Source organism: Pseudophryne corroboree, unplaced genomic scaffold (genome assembly GCF_028390025.1).
Source record: "Pseudophryne corroboree isolate aPseCor3 unplaced genomic scaffold, aPseCor3.hap2 scaffold_368, whole genome shotgun sequence".
Taxonomy (NCBI): Eukaryota; Metazoa; Chordata; class Amphibia; order Anura; family Myobatrachidae; genus Pseudophryne; species Pseudophryne corroboree.
This window is the reverse complement of record NW_026970020.1, coordinates 94,944-114,036: the sequence shown is the minus strand read 5'-3', so window position 1 is coordinate 114,036 and position 19,093 is coordinate 94,944. Positions and strand designations below refer to the sequence as shown.

General features: G+C 48.9%; 13 non-coding genes and 3 pseudogenes across 13 annotated transcripts; 1 reads left to right on the top strand and 15 right to left on the bottom strand.

Annotated features, from left to right (window-relative positions):
* Positions 1–62: 62 nt before the first annotated feature.
* On the bottom strand, positions 63–226 carry LOC135021189 (U1 spliceosomal RNA). The gene has a single exon (XR_010218484.1). It is a non-coding gene; the product is annotated as a U1 spliceosomal RNA (small nuclear RNA).
* Positions 227–897: 671 nt separating this feature from the next.
* Positions 898–1,060, bottom strand: LOC135021214 (U1 spliceosomal RNA). Its single transcript, XR_010218505.1, has one exon. It is a non-coding gene; the product is annotated as a U1 spliceosomal RNA (small nuclear RNA).
* A 152-nt stretch (positions 1,061–1,212) lies between these two features.
* On the bottom strand, positions 1,213–1,376 carry LOC135021196 (U1 spliceosomal RNA). The gene has a single exon (XR_010218491.1). It is a non-coding gene; the product is annotated as a U1 spliceosomal RNA (small nuclear RNA).
* Positions 1,377–2,071: 695 nt separating this feature from the next.
* On the bottom strand, positions 2,072–2,213 carry LOC135021240 (U1 spliceosomal RNA; annotated as a pseudogene).
* A 152-nt stretch (positions 2,214–2,365) lies between these two features.
* Positions 2,366–2,529, bottom strand: LOC135021264 (U1 spliceosomal RNA). The gene has a single exon (XR_010218540.1). It is a non-coding gene; the product is annotated as a U1 spliceosomal RNA (small nuclear RNA).
* Positions 2,530–3,200: 671 nt separating this feature from the next.
* Positions 3,201–3,363, bottom strand: LOC135021230 (U1 spliceosomal RNA). The gene has a single exon (XR_010218514.1). It is a non-coding gene; the product is annotated as a U1 spliceosomal RNA (small nuclear RNA).
* A 152-nt stretch (positions 3,364–3,515) lies between these two features.
* LOC135021188 (U1 spliceosomal RNA) lies at positions 3,516–3,679 on the bottom strand. The gene has a single exon (XR_010218483.1). It is a non-coding gene; the product is annotated as a U1 spliceosomal RNA (small nuclear RNA).
* A 671-nt stretch (positions 3,680–4,350) lies between these two features.
* LOC135021213 (U1 spliceosomal RNA) lies at positions 4,351–4,513 on the bottom strand. The gene has a single exon (XR_010218504.1). It is a non-coding gene; the product is annotated as a U1 spliceosomal RNA (small nuclear RNA).
* A 152-nt stretch (positions 4,514–4,665) lies between these two features.
* On the bottom strand, positions 4,666–4,829 carry LOC135021175 (U1 spliceosomal RNA). Its single transcript, XR_010218470.1, has one exon. It is a non-coding gene; the product is annotated as a U1 spliceosomal RNA (small nuclear RNA).
* A 695-nt stretch (positions 4,830–5,524) lies between these two features.
* On the bottom strand, positions 5,525–5,666 carry LOC135021239 (U1 spliceosomal RNA; annotated as a pseudogene).
* A 152-nt stretch (positions 5,667–5,818) lies between these two features.
* On the bottom strand, positions 5,819–5,982 carry LOC135021181 (U1 spliceosomal RNA). The gene has a single exon (XR_010218476.1). It is a non-coding gene; the product is annotated as a U1 spliceosomal RNA (small nuclear RNA).
* Positions 5,983–6,653: 671 nt separating this feature from the next.
* LOC135021236 (U1 spliceosomal RNA) lies at positions 6,654–6,816 on the bottom strand. Its single transcript, XR_010218517.1, has one exon. It is a non-coding gene; the product is annotated as a U1 spliceosomal RNA (small nuclear RNA).
* Positions 6,817–6,968: 152 nt separating this feature from the next.
* On the bottom strand, positions 6,969–7,132 carry LOC135021195 (U1 spliceosomal RNA). The gene has a single exon (XR_010218490.1). It is a non-coding gene; the product is annotated as a U1 spliceosomal RNA (small nuclear RNA).
* Positions 7,133–7,827: 695 nt separating this feature from the next.
* LOC135021234 (U1 spliceosomal RNA) lies at positions 7,828–7,969 on the bottom strand (annotated as a pseudogene).
* A 152-nt stretch (positions 7,970–8,121) lies between these two features.
* Positions 8,122–8,285, bottom strand: LOC135021179 (U1 spliceosomal RNA). Its single transcript, XR_010218474.1, has one exon. It is a non-coding gene; the product is annotated as a U1 spliceosomal RNA (small nuclear RNA).
* Positions 8,286–11,172: 2,887 nt separating this feature from the next.
* On the top strand, positions 11,173–11,337 carry LOC135021242 (U1 spliceosomal RNA). The gene has a single exon (XR_010218519.1). It is a non-coding gene; the product is annotated as a U1 spliceosomal RNA (small nuclear RNA).
* Positions 11,338–19,093: the final 7,756 nt, after the last annotated feature.

Below are 19,093 nucleotides of genomic sequence, written 5' to 3'. Positions count from 1 at the left end.
AAAGAAGAACAAGGCTAGAGGAAGATCTGAGACAAAGAAATCTGACTGTTACCAGAGCTGACCAGAGGAAAGAACAAACACAGTCCCCCACTACCACAAATAATGCAGTCGAGTTTCCCACATTTGGGGAAATCATAGGGGTCAGCATACCCAGAATGCAATGAATGAACCTCACCCTGGGAGATCAATCTTCATGACCATGGTATCTCCTATGCAAAATAAGTATGATTTGGGATAGGGCTGGGGAGGGCCGCTGCTCAGGCACATCTCTGTCAAGTAAAGGAGATTCAACTGAGGCAGCACAAGGGAACTCTCATCTGGGGACAACAACTGCAGGGAGAACACATATTTTCAGATGAACATGGGAGGGCAGAAGGCTGCCTAATACTGAAGCACCCCCAAACAACAAACCAAATGCAACAACTAGTACAAGCATTCCTGGGGGAAGGTCTGCAGAAGACGGATTTGCATACAGTGATGTCATCCAAGCAGTGGGCCAAAGTTGGCTGGAACCCTCATCTATATATGAAAAGAGAAAAGGGGTATGCAGGGCATGGCGGCCTTTTGCGGCGCTTGGATGACCCCTAGTTCACATTAAACACCTCCACCCTCCTTCGGTGTGGGGCTCATGTTGGCTATGCCCCAGCCCCTGAAGCATTCAAGCTGATTTCTTGCAGAAGCTGGGCTCTGTAACAGCTCCAGAGCTGCTCTGTAAGGCAAATAAAAGGTTGTGGGACCTGCAGCACTACCTGTAGTTCGCATTGTGCGTTGCAAGGCACAAAGTAAGCAGACGGGAGAAGTCAGTATAGTGCGCAAGGGCATAAAAGGGAACGGCTCAAGAAAAGAGAAGTGGAAACAGACAGCAAACTAGGCTGGAGAGAGACCTGATGCAAAGAGATCTGAATTATACGAGAGCCGACCAGAGGAAACACAAATTATGCAGTCAAGTGTCCCACATTTTGGGAAATCACAGGAGCAGCACACCCAGAGTGCAATGGGTGAGCCTTGCCTTGGGAGAAGCACCTTCCTGATCATAGTATCTCACCTGGCAGGTAAGTAGGAGTTGGGCTAGAGCTGGGGAGGGTCGCTGCTCGGGCACCCCCCTGTCAAGTGAAGGAGATCCAACTGAGGCAGCACAAGGGAACTCTCGAAAGAAGAACAAGGCTAGAGCAAGATCTGAGACAAAGAAATCTGACTTTTACCAGAGCTGACCAGAGGAAAGCACAAACACAGTCCCCCACTACCACAAATAATGCAGTCGAGTTTCGCACAATTAGGGAAATCACAGGGGTCAGCATACCCAGAATGCAATGAATGAACCTCACCCTGGGAGAACAATCTTCATGACCATGGCATCTCCTATGCAAAATAAGTATGATTTGGGATAGGGCTGGGGAGGGCCGCTGCTCAGGCACATCTCTGTCAAGTAAAGGAGATTCAACTGAGGCAGCACAAGGGAACTCTCATCTGGGGACAACAACTGCAGGGAGAACACATATTTTCAGATGAACATGGGAGGGCAGAAGGCTGCCTAATATTGAAGCACCCCCAAACAACAAACCAAATGCAACAACTAGTACAAGCATTCCTGGGGGAAGGTCTGCAGAAGACGGATTTGCATACGGTGATGTCATCCAAGCAGTGGGCCAAAGTTGTCTGGAACCCTCATCTGCATATGAAAAGAGAAAAGGGGTATGCAGGGCATGGCGGCCTTTTGAGGCGCTTGGATGACCCCTAGTTCGCATTAAACACCCCCACCCTCCTTCGGTGTGGGGCTCATGTTGGCTATGCCCCAGCCCCTGAAGCATTCAAGCTGATTTCTTGCAGCAGCTGGGCACTGTAACAGCTCCAGAGCTGCTCTGTAAGGCAAGTAAAAGGGTGTGGGCCCTGCAGCACTACCTGTAGTTCGCATTGTGCATTGTAAGGCACAAAGTAAGCAGACGGGAGGAGAAGTCAGGATAGTGCACAAGGGTATAGAAGGGAGGGGCTCAAGAAAAAAGAAGTGGAAACAGACAGCAAACTAGGCTGGAGAGAGACCTGAGACAAAGAGATCTGAATTATATGAGAGCCGACCAGGGGAAACACAAATTATGCAGTCAAGTTTCCCACATTTGCGGAAATCGCAGGAGCAGCACACCAAGAGTGCAATGGGTGAGCCTTGCCCTGGGAGAAGCAACTTCATGATCATAGTATCTCACCTGGCAGGTAAGTAGGAGTTGGGCTAGATCTGGGGAGGGTCGCTGCTCGGGCACCCCCCTGTCAAGTGAAGGAAATCCAACTGAGGAAGCACAAGGGAACTCTTGAAAGAAGAACAAGGCTAGAGGATGATCTGAGACAAAGAAATCTGACTTTTACCAGAGCTGACCAGAGGAAAGCACAAACACAGTCCTCCACTACCACAAATAATGCAGTTGAGTTTCCCACATTTGGGGAAATCATAGGGGTCAGCATACCCAGAATGCAATGAATGAACCTCACCCTGGGAGATCAATCTTCATGACCATGGTATCTCCTATGCAAAATAAGTATGATTTGGGATAGGGCTGGGGAGGGCCGCTGCTCAGGCACATCTCTGTCAAGTAAAGGAGATTCAACTGAGGCAGCACAAGGGAACTCTCATCTGGGGACAACAACTGCAGGGAGAACACATATTTTCAGATGAACATGGGAGGGCAGAAGGCTGCCTAATACTGAAGCACCCCCAAACAACAAACCAAATGCAACAACTAGTGCAAGCATTCCTGGGGGAAGGCCTGCAGCAGATGGATTTGCATATGGTGATGTCATCCAAGCAGTGAGTCAAAGTTGGCTTCAACCCTCGTCTGCATATGAAAAGAGAAAAGGGGCATGCGGGGCATGGCGGCCTTTTGCGGCGCTTGGATGACCCCTAGTTCGCATTAAACACCTCCACCCTCCTTCGGTGTGGGGCTCATGTTGGCTATGCCCCAGCCCCTGAAGCATTCAAGCTGATTTCTTGCAGCAGCTGGGCACTGTAACAGCTCCAGAGCTGCTCTGTAAGGCAAATAAAAGGGTGTGGGCCCTGCAGCACTACCTGTAGTTTGCATTGTGCGTTGGAAGGCACAAAGTAAGCAGACGGGAGAAGTCAGGATAGTGCGCAAGGGCATAGAAGGGAGCGGCTCAAGAAAAGAGAAGTGGAAACAGACAGCAAACTAGGCTGGAGAGAGACCTGAGACAAAGAGATCTGAATTATACGAGAGCCGACCAGGGGAAACACAAATTATGCAGTCAAGTTTCCCACATTTGGAGAAATCGCAGGAGCAGCACACCCAGAGTGAAATGGGTGAGCCTTGCCCTGGGAGAAGCACCTTCATGATCATAGTATCTCACCTAGCAGGTAAGTAGGAGTTGGGCTAGAGCTGGGGAGGGTCGCTGCTCGGGCACCCCCCTGTCAAGTGAAGGAGATACAACTGAGGCAGCACAAGGAAACTCTCGAAAGAAGAACAAGGCTAGAGGAAGATCTGAGACAAAGAAATCTGACTGTTACCAGAGCTGACCAGAGGAAAGAACAAACACAGTCCCCCACTACCACAAATAATGCAGTCGAGTTTCCCACATTTGGGGAAATCATAGGGGTCAGCATACCCAGAATGCAATGAATGAACCTCACCCTGGGAGATCAATCTTCATGACCATGGTATCTCCTATGCAAAATAAGTATGATTTGGGATAGGGCTGGGGAGGGCCGCTGCTCAGGCACATCTCTGTCAAGTAAAGGAGATTCAACTGAGGCAGCACAAGGGAACTCTCATCTGGGGACAACAACTGCAGGGAGAACACATATTTTCAGATGAACATGGGAGGGCAGAAGGCTGCCTAATACTGAAGCACCCCCAAACAACAAACCAAATGCAACAACTAGTACAAGCATTCCTGGGGGAAGGTCTGCAGAAGACGGATTTGCATACGGTGATGTCATCCAAGCAGTGGGCCAAAGTTGGCTGGAACCCTCATCTATATATGAAAAGAGAAAAGGGGTATGCAGGGCATGGCGGCCTTTTGCGGCGCTTGGATGACCCCTAGTTCACATTAAACACCTCCACCCTCCTTCGGTGTGGGGCTCATGTTGGCTATGCCCCAGCCCCTGAAGCATTCAAGCTGATTTCTTGCAGAAGCTGGGCTCTGTAACAGCTCCAGAGCTGCTCTGTAAGGCAAATAAAAGGTTGTGGGACCTGCAGCACTACCTGTAGTTCGCATTGTGCGTTGCAAGGCACAAAGTAAGCAGACGGGAGAAGTCAGTATAGTGCGCAAGGGCATAAAAGGGAACGGCTCAAGAAAAGAGAAGTGGAAACAGACAGCAAACTAGGCTGGAGAGAGACCTGATGCAAAGAGATCTGAATTATACGAGAGCCGACCAGAGGAAACACAAATTATGCAGTCAAGTGTCCCACATTTTGGGAAATCACAGGAGCAGCACACCCAGAGTGCAATGGGTGAGCCTTGCCTTGGGAGAAGCACCTTCCTGATCATAGTATCTCACCTGGCAGGTAAGTAGGAGTTGGGCTAGAGCTGGGGAGGGTCGCTGCTCGGGCACCCCCCTGTCAAGTGAAGGAGATCCAACTGAGGCAGCACAAGGGAACTCTCGAAAGAAGAACAAGGCTACAGCAAGATCTGAGACAAAGAAATCTGACTTTTACCAGAGCTGACCAGAGGAAAGCACAAACACAGTCCCCCACTACCACAAATAATGCAGTCGAGTTTCCCACAATTGGGGAAATCACAGGGGTCAGCATACCCAGAATGCAATGAATGAACCTCACCCTGGGAGAACAATCTTCATGACCATGGCATCTCCTATGCAAAATAAGTATGATTTGGGATAGGGCTGGGGAGGGCCGCTGCTCAGGCACATCTCTGTCAAGTAAAGGAGATTCAACTGAGGCAGCACAAGGGAACTCTCATCTGGGGACAACAACTGCAGGGAGAACACATATTTTCAGATGAACATGGGAGGGCAGAAGGCTGCCTAATATTGAAGCACCCCCAAACAACAAACCAAATGCAACAACTAGTACAAGCATTCCTGGGGGAAGGTCTGCAGAAGACGGATTTGCATACGGTGATGTCATCCAAGCAGTGGGCCAAAGTTGTCTGGAACCCTCATCTGCATATGAAAAGAGAAAAGGGGTATGCAGGGCATGGCGGCCTTTTGAGGCGCTTGGATGACCCCTAGTTCGCATTAAACACCCCCACCCTCCTTCGGTGTGGGGCTCATGTTGGCTATGCCCCAGCCCCTGAAGCATTCAAGCTGATTTCTTGCAGCAGCTGGGCACTGTAACAGCTCCAGAGCTGCTCTGTAAGGCAAGTAAAAGGGTGTGGGCCCTGCAGCACTACCTGTAGTTCGCATTGTGCATTGTAAGGCACAAAGTAAGCAGACGGGAGGAGAAGTCAGGATAGTGCACAAGGGTATAGAAGGGAGGGGCTCAAGAAAAAAGAAGTGGAAACAGACAGCAAACTAGGCTGGAGAGAGACCTGAGACAAAGAGATCTGAATTATATGAGAGCCGACCAGGGGAAACACAAATTATGCAGTCAAGTTTCCCACATTTGCGGAAATCGCAGGAGCAGCACACCAAGAGTGCAATGGGTGAGCCTTGCCCTGGGAGAAGCAACTTCATGATCATAGTATCTCACCTGGCAGGTAAGTAGGAGTTGGGCTAGATCTGGGGAGGGTCGCTGCTCGGGCACCCCCCTGTCAAGTGAAGGAAATCCAACTGAGGAAGCACAAGGGAACTCTTGAAAGAAGAACAAGGCTAGAGGAAGATCTGAGACAAAGAAATCTGACTTTTACCAGAGCTGACCAGAGGAAAGCACAAACACAGTCCTCCACTACGACAAATAATGCAGTTGAGTTTCCCACATTTGGGGAAATCATAGGGGTCAGCATACCCAGAATGCAATGAATGAACCTCACCCTGGGAGAACAATCTTCATGACCATGGCATCTCCTATGCAAAATAAGTATGATTTGGGATAGGGCTGGGGAGGGCCGCTGCTCAGGCACATCTCTGTCAAGTAAAGGAGATTCAACTGAGGCAGCACAAGGGAACTCTCATCTGGGGACAACAACAGCAGGGAGAAAACATATTTTCAGATGAACATGGGAGGGCAGAAGGCTGCCTAAATCTGAAGCACCCCCAAACAACAAACCAAATGCAACAACTAGTGCAAGCATTCCTGGGGGAAGGCCTGCAGCAGATGGATTTGCATATGGTGATGTCATCCAAGCAGTGAGTCAAAGTTGGCTTCAACCCTCGTCTGCATATGAAAAGAGAAAAGGGGCATGCAGGGCATGGCGGCCTTTTGCGGTGCTTGGATGACCCCTAGTTCGCATTAAACACCTCCACCCTCCTTCTGTGTGGGGCTCATGTTGGCTATGCCCCAGCCCCTGAAGCATTCAAGCTGATTTCTTGCAGCAGCTGGGCACTGTAACAGCTCCAGAGCTGCTCTGTAAGGCAAATAAAAGGGTGTGGGCCCTGCAGCACTACCTGTAGTTTGCATTGTGCGTTGGAAGGCACAAATTAAGCAGACGGGAGAAGTCAGGATAGTGCGCAAGGGCATAGAAGGGAGCGGCTCAAGAAAAGAGAAGTGGAAACAGACAGCAAACTAGGCTGGAGAGAGACCTGAGACAAAGAGATCTGAATTATACGAGAGCCGACCAGGGGAAACACAAATTATGAAGTCAAGTTTCCCACATTTGGAGAAATCGCAGGAGCAGCACACCCAGAGTGAAATGGGTGAGCCTTGCCCTGGGAGAAGCACCTTCATGATCATAGTATCTCACCTAGCAGGTAAATAGGAGTTGGGCTAGAGCTGGGGAGGGTCGCTGCTCGGGCACCCCCCTGTCAAGTGAAGGAGATACAACTGAGGCAGCACAAGGAAACTCTCGAAAGAAGAACAAGGCTAGAGGAAGATCTGAGACAAAGAAATCTGACTTTTACCAGAGCTGACCAGAGGAAAGAACAAACACAGTCCCCCACTACCACAAATAATGCAGTCGAGTTTCCCACATTTGGGGAAATCATAGGGGTCAGCATACCCAGAATGCAATGAATGAACCTCACCCTGGGAGATCAAACTTCATGACCATGGTATCTCCTATGCAAAATAAGTATGATTTGGGATAGGGCTGGGGAGGGCCGCTGCTCAGGCACATCTCTGTCAAATAAAGGAGATTCAACTGAGGCAGCACAAGGGAACTCTCATCTGGGGACAACAACTGCAGGGAGAACACATATTTTCAGATGAACATGGGAGGGCAGAAGGCTGCCTAATACTGAAGCACCCCCAAACAACAAACCAAATGCAACAACTAGTACAAGCATTCCTGGGGGAAGGTCTGCAGAAGACGGATTTGCATACGGTGATGTCATCCAAGCAGTGGGCCAAAGTTGGCTGGAACCCTCATCTATATATGAAAAGAGAAAAGGGGTATGCAGGGCATGGCGGCCTTTTGCGGCGCTTGGATGACCCCTAGTTCGCATTAAACACCCCCACCCTCCTTCGGTGTGGGGCTCATGTTGGCCATGCCCCAGCCCCTGAAGCATTCAAGCTGATTTCTTGCAGCAGCTGGGCACTGTAATAGCTCCAGAGCTGCTCTGTAAGGCAAGTAAAAAGGTGTGGGCCCTGCAGCACTACCTGTAGATTGCATTGTGCATTGGAAGGCACAAAGTAAGCAGACGGGAGGAGAAGTCAGGATAGTGCACAAGGGTATTGACGGGAGGGGCTCAAGAAAAAAGAAGTGGAAACAGACAGCAAACTAGGCTGGAGAGAGACCTGAGACAAAGAGATCTGAATCATATGAGAGCCGACCAGGGGAAACACAAATTATGCAGTCAAGTTTCCCACATTTGCGGAAATCGCAGGGGCAGCACACCCAGAGTGCAATGGGTGAGCCTTGCCCTGGGAGAAGCAACTTCATGAGCATAGTATCTCACCTGGCAGGTAAGTAGGAGTTGGGCTAGAGCTGGGGAGGGTCGCTGCTCGGGCACCCCCCTGTCAAGTGAAGGAAATCCAACTGAGGCAGCACAAGGGAACTCTCGAAAGAAGAACAAGGCTAGAGGAAAATCTGAGACAAAGAAATCTGACTTTTACCAGAGCTGACCAGAGGAAAGCACAAACACAGTCCCCCACTACCACAAATAATGCAGTCGAGTTTCCCACATTTGGGGAAATTACAGGGGTCAGCATACCCAGAATGCAATGAATGAACCTCACCCTGGGAGAACAATCTTCATGACCATGGTATCTCCTATGCAAAATAAGTATGATTTGGGATCAGTGGCGTAACTAGAAATTTTTCTCCCCCAAGCCAAAAAATTCTTTGGCGCTCCCCACAATTGGCACTATTAAAGGGATAAATGTGCGCGCGCCGCAAAATAGGGTGTGTGGCTTCGTTGGGATGGGCGTGGCTTTACTGTTCCAGTGGGACCTGTTGGACAAGTGGTCCGGATCCCACCTACACACGCACCGGAGGATAATCCTGTCTTCCAAGACCAGAATCTCACTCCATTGGTGGCTGCACAGTTCTCACCTCCTAGAGGGGCGAAGGTTCGGGATCCAGGACTGGATCCTAGGGACCATGGATGCAGCCCTCCGAGGCTGGGGAGCAGTCACACAGGGGGAAAACGTCCAAGGAAGATGGTCAAGTCGGGAAAGTTGTCTCCACATAAATGTTCTGGAGTTAAGGGCCATTTAATAACTGCAGACACAGTACGCACTGGGACGGGTGCCCAGCATCCTCTACGGACTAAGAGAAAAGGATTTACCGGTAGGTATTAAAATCCTATTTTCTCTAACGTCCTAGAGGATTCTTGGGACTCCGTAAGGACCATGGGGATAGACGGGCTCCGCAGGAGACATGGGCACTTTAAGAAAGACTTTAGTTCTGGGTGTGCACTGGCTCCTCCCTCTATGCCCCTCCTCCATACCTCAGTTTGATACTGTGCCCAGTGGAGACTGGGTGCTTTTCAGGAGCTCTCCTGAGCTTTCTGACAGAAAGTATTTTGCTAGGTTTTTAATTTTCAGGGAGCACTGCTGGCAACAGACTCCCTGCATCGAGGGACTGAGGGGGGAGAAGCAGCCCTACTCTCCGAGTTGCAAGGTCCTGCTTCTTAAGCTACTGGACACCATTAGCTCCAAAGGGATTAGCTCCAAAGGGATTGGTACGCAGGATCTCACCCTCGCCGTCCGTCCCCCTCGCAGAGCCGGAAGATAGAAGCCGGGTGAGTATGAGAAGAAAAGAAGACTTCAGAGGCGGCAGAGGACTTCATGATCTTCATTGAGGTAACGCACAGCACTGCAGCTGTGCGACATTGCTCCCATACACCTCACATACTCCGGTCACTGTAAGGGTGCAGGGCGCAGGGGGGGCGCCCTGGGCTGCAATATAAACCTCTTTTTGGCAAAAATATAACATATATACAGCTGGGCACTGTATATATGTATGAGCCCCCGCCAATTGTACAGTTTAAACGGGACAGAAGCCCGCCGCCGAGGGGGCGGGGCTTCTCCCTCAGCAATCACCAGCGCCATTTTTTCTCCACAGCACCGCTGAGAGGAAGCTCCCCGGACTCTCCCCTGCTTATACCACGGTAGACAAGAGGGTTGAAAAGAGAGGGGGGGGGCACATAATTCGGCGCAAATTACATACAGCAGCGCTACTGTGCAAACATTAAGTTACTGTGCTATTCCTGGGTTATATAGCGCTGGGGTATGTGCTGGCATACTCTCTCTCTGTCTCTCCAAAGGGCCTTGTGGGGGAAATGTCTTCAGTAAAAGTATTCCCTGTGTGTGTGGTGTGTCGGTACGCGTGTGTCGACATGTCTGAGGAAGAAGGCTATATTAGAGAGGAGCGGGAGCAAATGAACGTGGTGTCTCCGCCGACACCTGACTGGATGGATATGTGGAATGTTTTAAATGCTAGTGTAAACTCATTGCACAAAAGATTAGACAAGGCTGAAGCTTTGCGACAGTCAGGGTCTCAACCCATGCCTGATCCTATGTCGCAGGGACTGTCAGGGTCTCATAAGCGCCCACTATCCAGATTGTTGACACAGATACCGACACGGATTCTGACTCCATTGTCGATTACGATGATGCAAAGTTACAGCCAAAATTGGCAAAATACATTTGATATATGATTATGGCAATAAAAAATGTTTTGCACATCACAGAGGAGCCCCCTATCCCTGACAAGAGGGTACATATGTACAAGGTAAAGAAGCCTGAGGTAACCTTTCCCCCCTCACACGAGCTAAACGAGTTATGTGAAAAAGCTTGGGAATCCCCTGCAGATTTCCAAAAGGATTCTTATGGCGTATCCTTTCCCATCAACGGATAGGTTACGATGGGAATCCTCCCCTTGGGTGGACAAAGCATTAACACGCTTATCCAAGAAGGTAGCCCTCCCGTCCCAGGATACGGCTTCCCTCAAAGAGTCTGCTGACCGCAAACAGGAGATTACCCTGAAGTCCATTTATACACATTCAGGTACCTTACTCAGACCGGCAATTGCGTCGGCCTGGGTGTGTAGTGCTGTAGCGGCATGGACGGATACCCTAGATAAGGCTACTATTTTATTGCCCCTGGGGCATATAAGAGATGCTGTCCTATATATGTGTGTATGCAAACTACAGGTGGTGCTGCAGGGCTCACACCCTTTTACTTGTCTTGTAGAGCAACTCTGGAGCTGTTACTGGGTCCAGCTGCTGCAAGAAATCAGCTTGAATGCTTCAGGGGCTTGGGCATGGCCAACATGAGCCCCACACTGATGGGGGTGTATAAAGCGATCTAGGGGTCATCCAAGCGCAACCCCACAAAGGCCGCCATGCCCTGCGTGACCATTTTCTCTTTTCATATGCAGACGAGGGTTGCAGCCAACTATGCCCATTGCTTGGATGACATCACCATATGCGAATCCATCTGCTGCAGGCCTTCCCCCAGGAATGCTTGCACTAGCTGTTGCATTTGGTTTGTTGTTTGGGGGGTGCTTCAGTATTAGGCAGCCTTCTGCCCTCCCACATTCGTCTGAAAATGTGTTCTCCCTGCAGTTGTTGTCCCCAGATGAGAGTTCCCTTGTGCTGCCTCAGTTGAATCTCCTTTACTTGACGGAGGTGTGCCTGAGCAGTGGCCCTCCCCAGCCCTATCTCAAATCATACTTATTTTGCATAGGTGATACCATGGTCATGAAGATTGTTTTCCCAGGGTGAGGTTCATTCATTGCATTCTGGGTATGCTGACCTCTGTGATTTCCCCAAATGTGGGAAACTCGACTGCATAATTTGTGGTAGGGGGGGGACTGCATTTGTGCTTTCCCCTGGTTGGCTCTGGTTTAATTCAGATCTCTTTGTCTCAGGTCTCTCTCCAGCCTAGTTTGCTGTCTGTTTCCACTTCTCTTTTCTTGAGCCCCTCCCTTCTATGCCCTTGCGCACTATCCTGACTTCTCCCGTCTGCTTACTTTGTGCCTTCCAACGCACAATGCGAACTACAGGTAGTGCTGCAGGGCCCACGCCCTTTTACTTGCCTTACAGAGCAGCTCTGGAGCTGTTACAGTGCCCAGCTGCTGCAAGAAATCAGCTTGAATGCTTCAGGGGCAGGGGCATGGCCAACATGAGCCCCACACCGAAGGAGGGTGGGGGTGTTCAATGCGAACTAGGGGTCATGCAAGCGCCCCTTTTCTCTTTTCATATGCAGATGAGGGTTCCAGCCAACTTTGGTCTACTGCTTGGATGACATCACCGTATGCAAATCCGTCTGCTGCAGACCTTTCCCCAGGAATGCTTGCACTAGTTGTTGCATATGGATTGATGTTTGTGGGTGCTTCAGTATTAGGCAGCCTTCCGCCCTCTCATGTTTATCTGAAAATATGTGGTCTCCCTGTAGTTGTTGTCCCCAGACAAGAGTTTTCTTGTGCTTCCTCAGTTGAATCTCCTCAACTTGACGGGGGTGTGCCCGAGCAGCCGCCCTCCACAGCCCTATCTCAACACATGCTTTTCTTGCGTATGAGATCTCTTGATCATGAAGATAGTTCTCACAGGGTGAGGTTCATCCATTACATTTTAAAGTAGGAAGGTACAAATTACATATTCAAATTACATATATGTGCTGGATTCAAATGTTTTCCCCCCTTCCTTTCTCAATTGTGCCCATCAGCAGCTATTCTAATGTTGCTGCCAATGGGTGTGACACATTCATTTCTTCTGTGGGGTACACTGGACTCCACAAGGATTCACATTGGGGTGTAGAGTAGGATCTTGATCTGAGGCACCAACAGGCTCAAAGCTTTTGACTGTTCCCAAGATGCTCAGCGCCCCCTCCTCTATAACCTCGCTTCCATGAACAGGGAGCTCAGTTTGTAGTTGGTGCCTTCAGTAGCAGGCCACTTAACAGGGGGCTGCCTCAGGCAGCCTATTCTTAGCTATTAATTTTGACAAGAAAAGAAGAACTTTTTTTATAAGAATCTACAAGGGCTGCAGCAGGCTAGGTCTAATAGACATCTTTACTGCAGCTCCATCACTCCCAGCGGCGCAGTATACTCCCGTGCCCTGGTTGCTGGGTCACTGCAGCGGAGGCTCCGGTTTCTTCCTAAGGTCAGTCACACACACACTGCCCTCCAGGGGTATCCCCAGGTAAGCTAGCTCTCAGATGCTGTAGGTGCCATTACCATGTGGCCTTACACTGGGAATTTAACCCAGATATATATATGTAATTATTTATGTGGTGGGTGTGGGGTGCAGTGGCCCCTGTGTCGGTATGGGTGGGCTGCTGCAGGTCGGCACACCCTAACACTTTATTAACACTTATTATTTTTCCTATCACTTTGTATATATTATTTTAATCACACCACTTACATAGCACTTCTGTGCTTCTTATTAACCCCTATTAATTTTCACCTGTGTGCTGACCTGGGGTGGCCGACCTGTGCCGACATTGTGGGGTCCTGCGCCCCGGGCCCATACCTAGTATTAGGGACCCCCAGTGACGGAGAAGCCTTGTCGATCGGCCTGGGGGCTTAACCCTATATCTGCAGATATACGCAACTAAGATCTACGTATTATCTGACCATTATTATATAGCAATATTATTCACTCGGTGTGCATTAGGGAACACAGTTTTTTTCCTACACAGAATTACCCCTCCCCTTTTAGCACCTGAGTGACATTACAATCTGATTGAGCAGCTTTCCACCTTGTGTATTGTATATAGAGAGGCACAAATGGGTCAGCATTAGGAGGGATTGCTGACTCTAGTAGTGCCATAGGGGAAGGCAGGGGTATCCCCAGGTAAGCTGGCTCTCAGATGCTGTAGGTGCCATTACCATGTGGCCTTACACTGGGAATTTAACCCAGATATATATATGTAATTATTTATGGGGTGGGTGTGGGGTGCAGTGGCCCCTGTGTCGGTATGGGTGGGCTGCTGCAGGTCGGCACACCCTAACACTTTATTAACACTTATTATTTTTCCTATCACTTTGTATATATTATTTTAATCACACCACTTACATAGCACTTCTGTGCTTCTTATTAACCCCTATTAATTTTCACCTGTGTGCTGACCTGGGGTGGCCGACCTGTGCCGACATTGTGGGGTCCTGCGCCCCGGGCCCATACCTAGTATTAGGGACCCCCAGTGACGGAGAAGCCTTGTCGATCGGCCTGGGGGCTTAACCCTATATCTGCAGATATACGCAACTAAGATCTCCGTATTATCTGACCATTATTATATAGCAATATTATTCACTCGGTGTGCATTAGGGAACACAGTTTTTTTCCTACACAGAATTACCCCTCCCCTTTTAGCACCTGAGTGACATTACAATCTGATTGAGCAGCTTTCCACCTTGTGTATTGTATATAGAGAGGCACAAATGGGTCAGCATTAGGAGGGATTGCTGACTCTAGTAGTGCCATAGGGGAAGGCAGGGGTATCCCCAGGTAAGCTGGCTCTCAGATGCTGTAGGTGCCATTACCATGTGGCCTTACACTGGGAATTTAACCCAGATATATATATGTAATTATTTATGGGGTGGGTGTGGGGTGCAGTGGCCCCTGTGTCGGTATGGGTGGGCTGCTGCAGGTCGGCACACCCTAACACTTTATTAACACTTATTATTTTTCCTATCACTTTGTATATATTATTTTAATCACACCACTTACATAGCACTTCTGTGCTTCTTATTAACCCCTATTAATTTTCACCTGTGTGCTGACCTGGGGTGGCCGACCTGTGCCGACATTGTGGGGTCCTGCGCCCCGGGCCCATACCTAGTATTAGGGACCCCCAGTGACGGAGAAGCCTTGTCGATCGGCCTGGGGGCTTAACCCTATATCTGCAGATATACGCAACTAAGATCTCCGTATTATCTGACCATTATTATATAGCAATATTATTCACTCGGTGTGCATTAGGGAACACAGTTTTTTTCCTACACAGAATTACCCCTCCCCTTTTAGCACCTGAGTGACATTACAATCTGATTGAGCAGCTTTCCACCTTGTGTATTGTATATAGAGAGGCACAAATGGGTCAGCATTAGGAGGGATTGCTGACTCTAGTAGTGCCATAGGGGAAGGCAGGGGTATCCCCAGGTAAGCTGGCTCTCAGATGCTGTAGGTGCCATTACCATGTGGCCTTACACTGGGAATTTAACCCAGATATATATATGTAATTATTTATGGGGTGGGTGTGGGGTGCAGTGGCCCCTGTGTCGGTATGGGTGGGCTGCTGCAGGTCGGCACACCCTAACACTTTATTAACACTTATTATTTTTCCTATCACTTTGTATATATTATTTTAATCACACCACTTACATAGCACTTCTGTGCTTCTTATTAACCCCTATTAATTTTCACCTGTGTGCTGACCTGGGGTGGCCGACCTGTACCGACATTGTGGGGTCCTGCGCCCCGGGCCCATACCTAGTATTAGGGACCCCCAGTGACGGAGAAGCCTTGTCGATCGGCCTGGGGGCTTAACCCTATATCTGCAGATATACGCAACTAAGATCTCCGTATTATCTGACCATTATTATATAGCAATATTATTCACTCGGTGTGCATTAGGGAACACAGTTTTTTTCCTACACAGAATTACCCCTCCCCTTTTAGCACCTGAGTGACATTACAATCTGATTGAGCAGCTTTCCACCTTGTGTATTGTATATAGAGAGGCACAAATGGGTCAGCATTAGGAGGGATTGCTGACTCTAGTAGTGCCATAGGGGAAGGCAGGGGTATCCCCAGGTAAGCTGGCTCTCAGATGCTGTAGGTGCCATTACCATGTGGCCTTACACTGGGAATTTAACCCAGATATATATATGTAATTATTTATGGGGTGGGTGTGGGGTGCAGTGGCCCCTGTGTCGGTATGGGTGGGCTGCTGCAGGTCGGCACACCCTAACACTTTATTAACACTTATTATTTTTCCTATCACTTTGTATATATTATTTTAATCACACCACTTACACAGCACTTCTGTGCTTCTTATTAACCCCTATTAATTTTCACCTGTGTGCTGACCTGGGGTGGCCGACCTGTGCCGACATTGTGGGGTCCTGCGCCCCGGGCCCATACCTAGTATTAGGGACCCCCAGTGATGGAGAAGCCTTGTCGATCGGCCTGGGGGCTTAACCCTATATCTGCAGATATACACAACTAAGATCTCCGTATTATCTGACCATTATTATATAGCAATATTATTCACTCGGTGTGCATTAGAGAACACAGTTTTTTTCCTACACAGAATTACCCCTCCCCTTTTAGCACCTGAGTGACATTACAATCTGATTGAGCAGCTTTCCACCTTGTGTATTGTATATAGAGAGGCACAAATGGGTCAGCATTAGGAGGGATTGCTGACTCTAGTAGTACCATAGGGGAAGCCAGGGGTATCCCCAGGTAAGCTGGCTCTCAGATGCTGTAGGTGCCATTACCATGTGGCCTTACACTGGGAATTTAACCCAGATATATATATGTAATTATTTATGGGGTGGGTGTGGGGTGCAGTGGCCCCTGTGTCGGTATGGGTGGGCTGCTGCAGGTCGGCACACCCTAACACTTTATTAACACTTATTATTTTTCCTATCACTTTGTATATATTATTTTAATCACACCACTTACATAGCACTTCTGTGCTTCTTATTAACCCCTATTAATTTTCACCTGTGTGCTGACCTGGGGTGGCCGACCTGTACCGACATTGTGGGGTCCTGCGCCCCGGGCCCATACCTAGTATTAGGGACCCCCAGTGACGGAGAAGCCTTGTCGATCGGCCTGGGGGCTTAACCCTATATCTGCAGATATACGCAACTAAGATCTCCGTATTATCTGACCATTATTATATAGCAATATTATTCACTCGGTGTGCATTAGGGAACACAGTTTTTTTCCTACACAGAATTACCCCTCCCCTTTTAGCACCTGAGTGACATTACAATCTGATTGAGCAGCTTTCCACCTTGTGTATTGTATATAGAGAGGCACAAATGGGTCAGCATTAGGAGGGATTGCTGACTCTAGTAGTGCCATAGGGGAAGCCAGGGGTATCCCCAGGTAAGCTGGCTCTCAGATGCTGTAGGTGCCATTACCATGTGGCCTTACACTGGGAATTTAACCCAGATATATCTATGTAATTATTTATGGGGTGGGTGTGGGGTGCAGTGGCCCCTGTGTCGGTATGGGTGGGCTGCTGCAGGTCGGCACACCCTAACACTTTATTAACACTTATTATTTTTCCTATCACTTTGTATATATTATTTTAATCACACCACTTACATAGCACCTCTGTGCTTCTTATTAACCCCTATTAATTTTCACCTGTGTGCTGACCTGGGGTGGCCGACCTGTGCCGACATTGTGGGGTCCTGCGCCCCGGGCCCATACCTAGTATTAGGGACCCCCAGTGACGGAGAAGCCTTGTCGATCGGCCTGGGGGCTTAACCCTATATCTGCAGATATACGCAACTAAGATCTCCGTATTTTCTGACCATTATTATATAGCAATATTATTCACTCGGTGTGCATTAGGGAACACAGTTTTTTTCCTACACAGAATTACCCCTCCCCTTTTAGCACCTGAGTGACATTACAATCTGATTGAGCAGCTTTCCACCTTGTGTATTGTATATAGAGAGGCACAAATGGGTCAGCATTAGGAGGGATTGCTGAATCTAGTAGTGCCATAGGGGAAGCCAGGGGTATCCCCAGGTAAGCTGGCTCTCAGATGCTGTAGGTGCCATTACCATGTGGCCTTACACTGGGAATTTAACCCAGATATATATATGTAATTATTTATGGGGTGGGTGTGGGGTGCAGTGGCCCCTGTGTCGGTATGGGTGGGCTGCTGCAGGTCGGCACACCCTAACACTTTATTAATACTTATTATTTTTCCTATCACTTTGTATATATTATTTTAATCACACCACTTACATAGCACTTCTGTGCTTCTTATTAACCCCTATTAATTTTCACCTGTGTGCTGACCTGGGGTGGCCGACCTGTACCGACATTGTGGGGTCCTGCGCCCCGGGCCCATACCTAGTATTAGGGACCCCCAGTGACGGAGAAGCCTTGTCGATCGGCCTGGGGGCTTAACCCTATATCTGCAGATATACGCAACTAAGATCTCCGTATTATCTGACCATTATTATATAGCAATATTATTCACTCGGTGTGCATTAGGGAACACAGTTTTTTTCCTACACAGAATTACCCCTCCCCTTTTAGCACCTGAGTGACATTACAATCTGATTGAGCAGCTTTCCACCTTGTGTATTGTATATAGAGAGGCACAAATGGGTCAGCATTAGGAGGGATTGCTGACTCTAGTAGTGCCATAGGGGAAGGCAGGGGTATCCCCTGGTAAGCTGGCTCTCAGATGCTGTAGGTGCCATTACCATGTGGCCTTACACTGGGAATTTAACCCAGATATATATATGTAATTATTTATTGGGTGGGTGTGGGGTGCAGTGGCCCCTGTGTCGGTATGGGTGGGCTGCTGCAGGTCGGCACACCCTAACACTTTATTAACACTTATTATTTTTCCTATCACTTTGTATATATTATTTTAATCACACCACTTACACAGCACTTCTGTGCTTCTTATTAACCCCTATTAATTTTCACCTGTGTGCTGACCTGGGGTGGCCGACCTGTGCCGACATTGTGGGGTCCTGCGCCCCGGGCCCATACCTAGTATTAGGGACCCCCAGTGACGGAGAAGCCTTGTCGATCGGCCTGGGGGCTTAACCCTATATCTGCAGATATGCGCAACTAAGATCTCCGTATTATCTGACCATTATTATATAGCAATATTATTCACTCGGTGTGCATTAGGGAACACAGTTTTTTTCCTGATAGGTAATAGAGCCTGATTCAGGTTGGATTGCAATCGCAATAAGCAATCTAACTGCAAAAATTGCTAAGAGCATACGCATGCGCCTGCATTTTCTGCGGCACCCCGCAGATAATGCGATCGCCTCTAACTGTCAATCGGTGCTGGGGGGGGGGGTCAGCAACACTCCGTTTCTAAGTCGGAGATGGAGCGGTGCGTGGGCAGGGCTTCAAAATGGGGTCGGCAACGGAGAAACAGGAGGCGTGGTCAGAGCGGCTGCATGACATCACATGCAGCAGCTGCGATCACAAAAATGGTGGCGGCTTCCTGCGCACACATACAGTCTGCACCAACTGGAGGCTAACCCATTTTTTATGATCACGCTGAACTGCACTGCGACTGCAATTTCAGCGTGGTCAAGAAGGGAGGCGGCATGCTGGGTGGCCCCAGCATGTGAACCAAAGGATTGCAAATTCTGTTACTTAGCGGAATTTGCAATCCTTACTGAATTAGGCCCATTGATTACAAAATTTATTTGTAAATATTTGAAGTTTTTCTTCAGGGACTAACACAAAAGATGCTTGGGGCTACTAACACATGGGTAAGCCACGTAAAGCTTTCCATGGGTCAGTGGCATCACAATGGGGTTGCGGCCCACACCCGAGTGTCACCCGCCAAGGGGGGTGACACCAAAGTGCCGGCTCCTCTTCAGTGACAGAATATGGGTGTTTCACTGTGACATT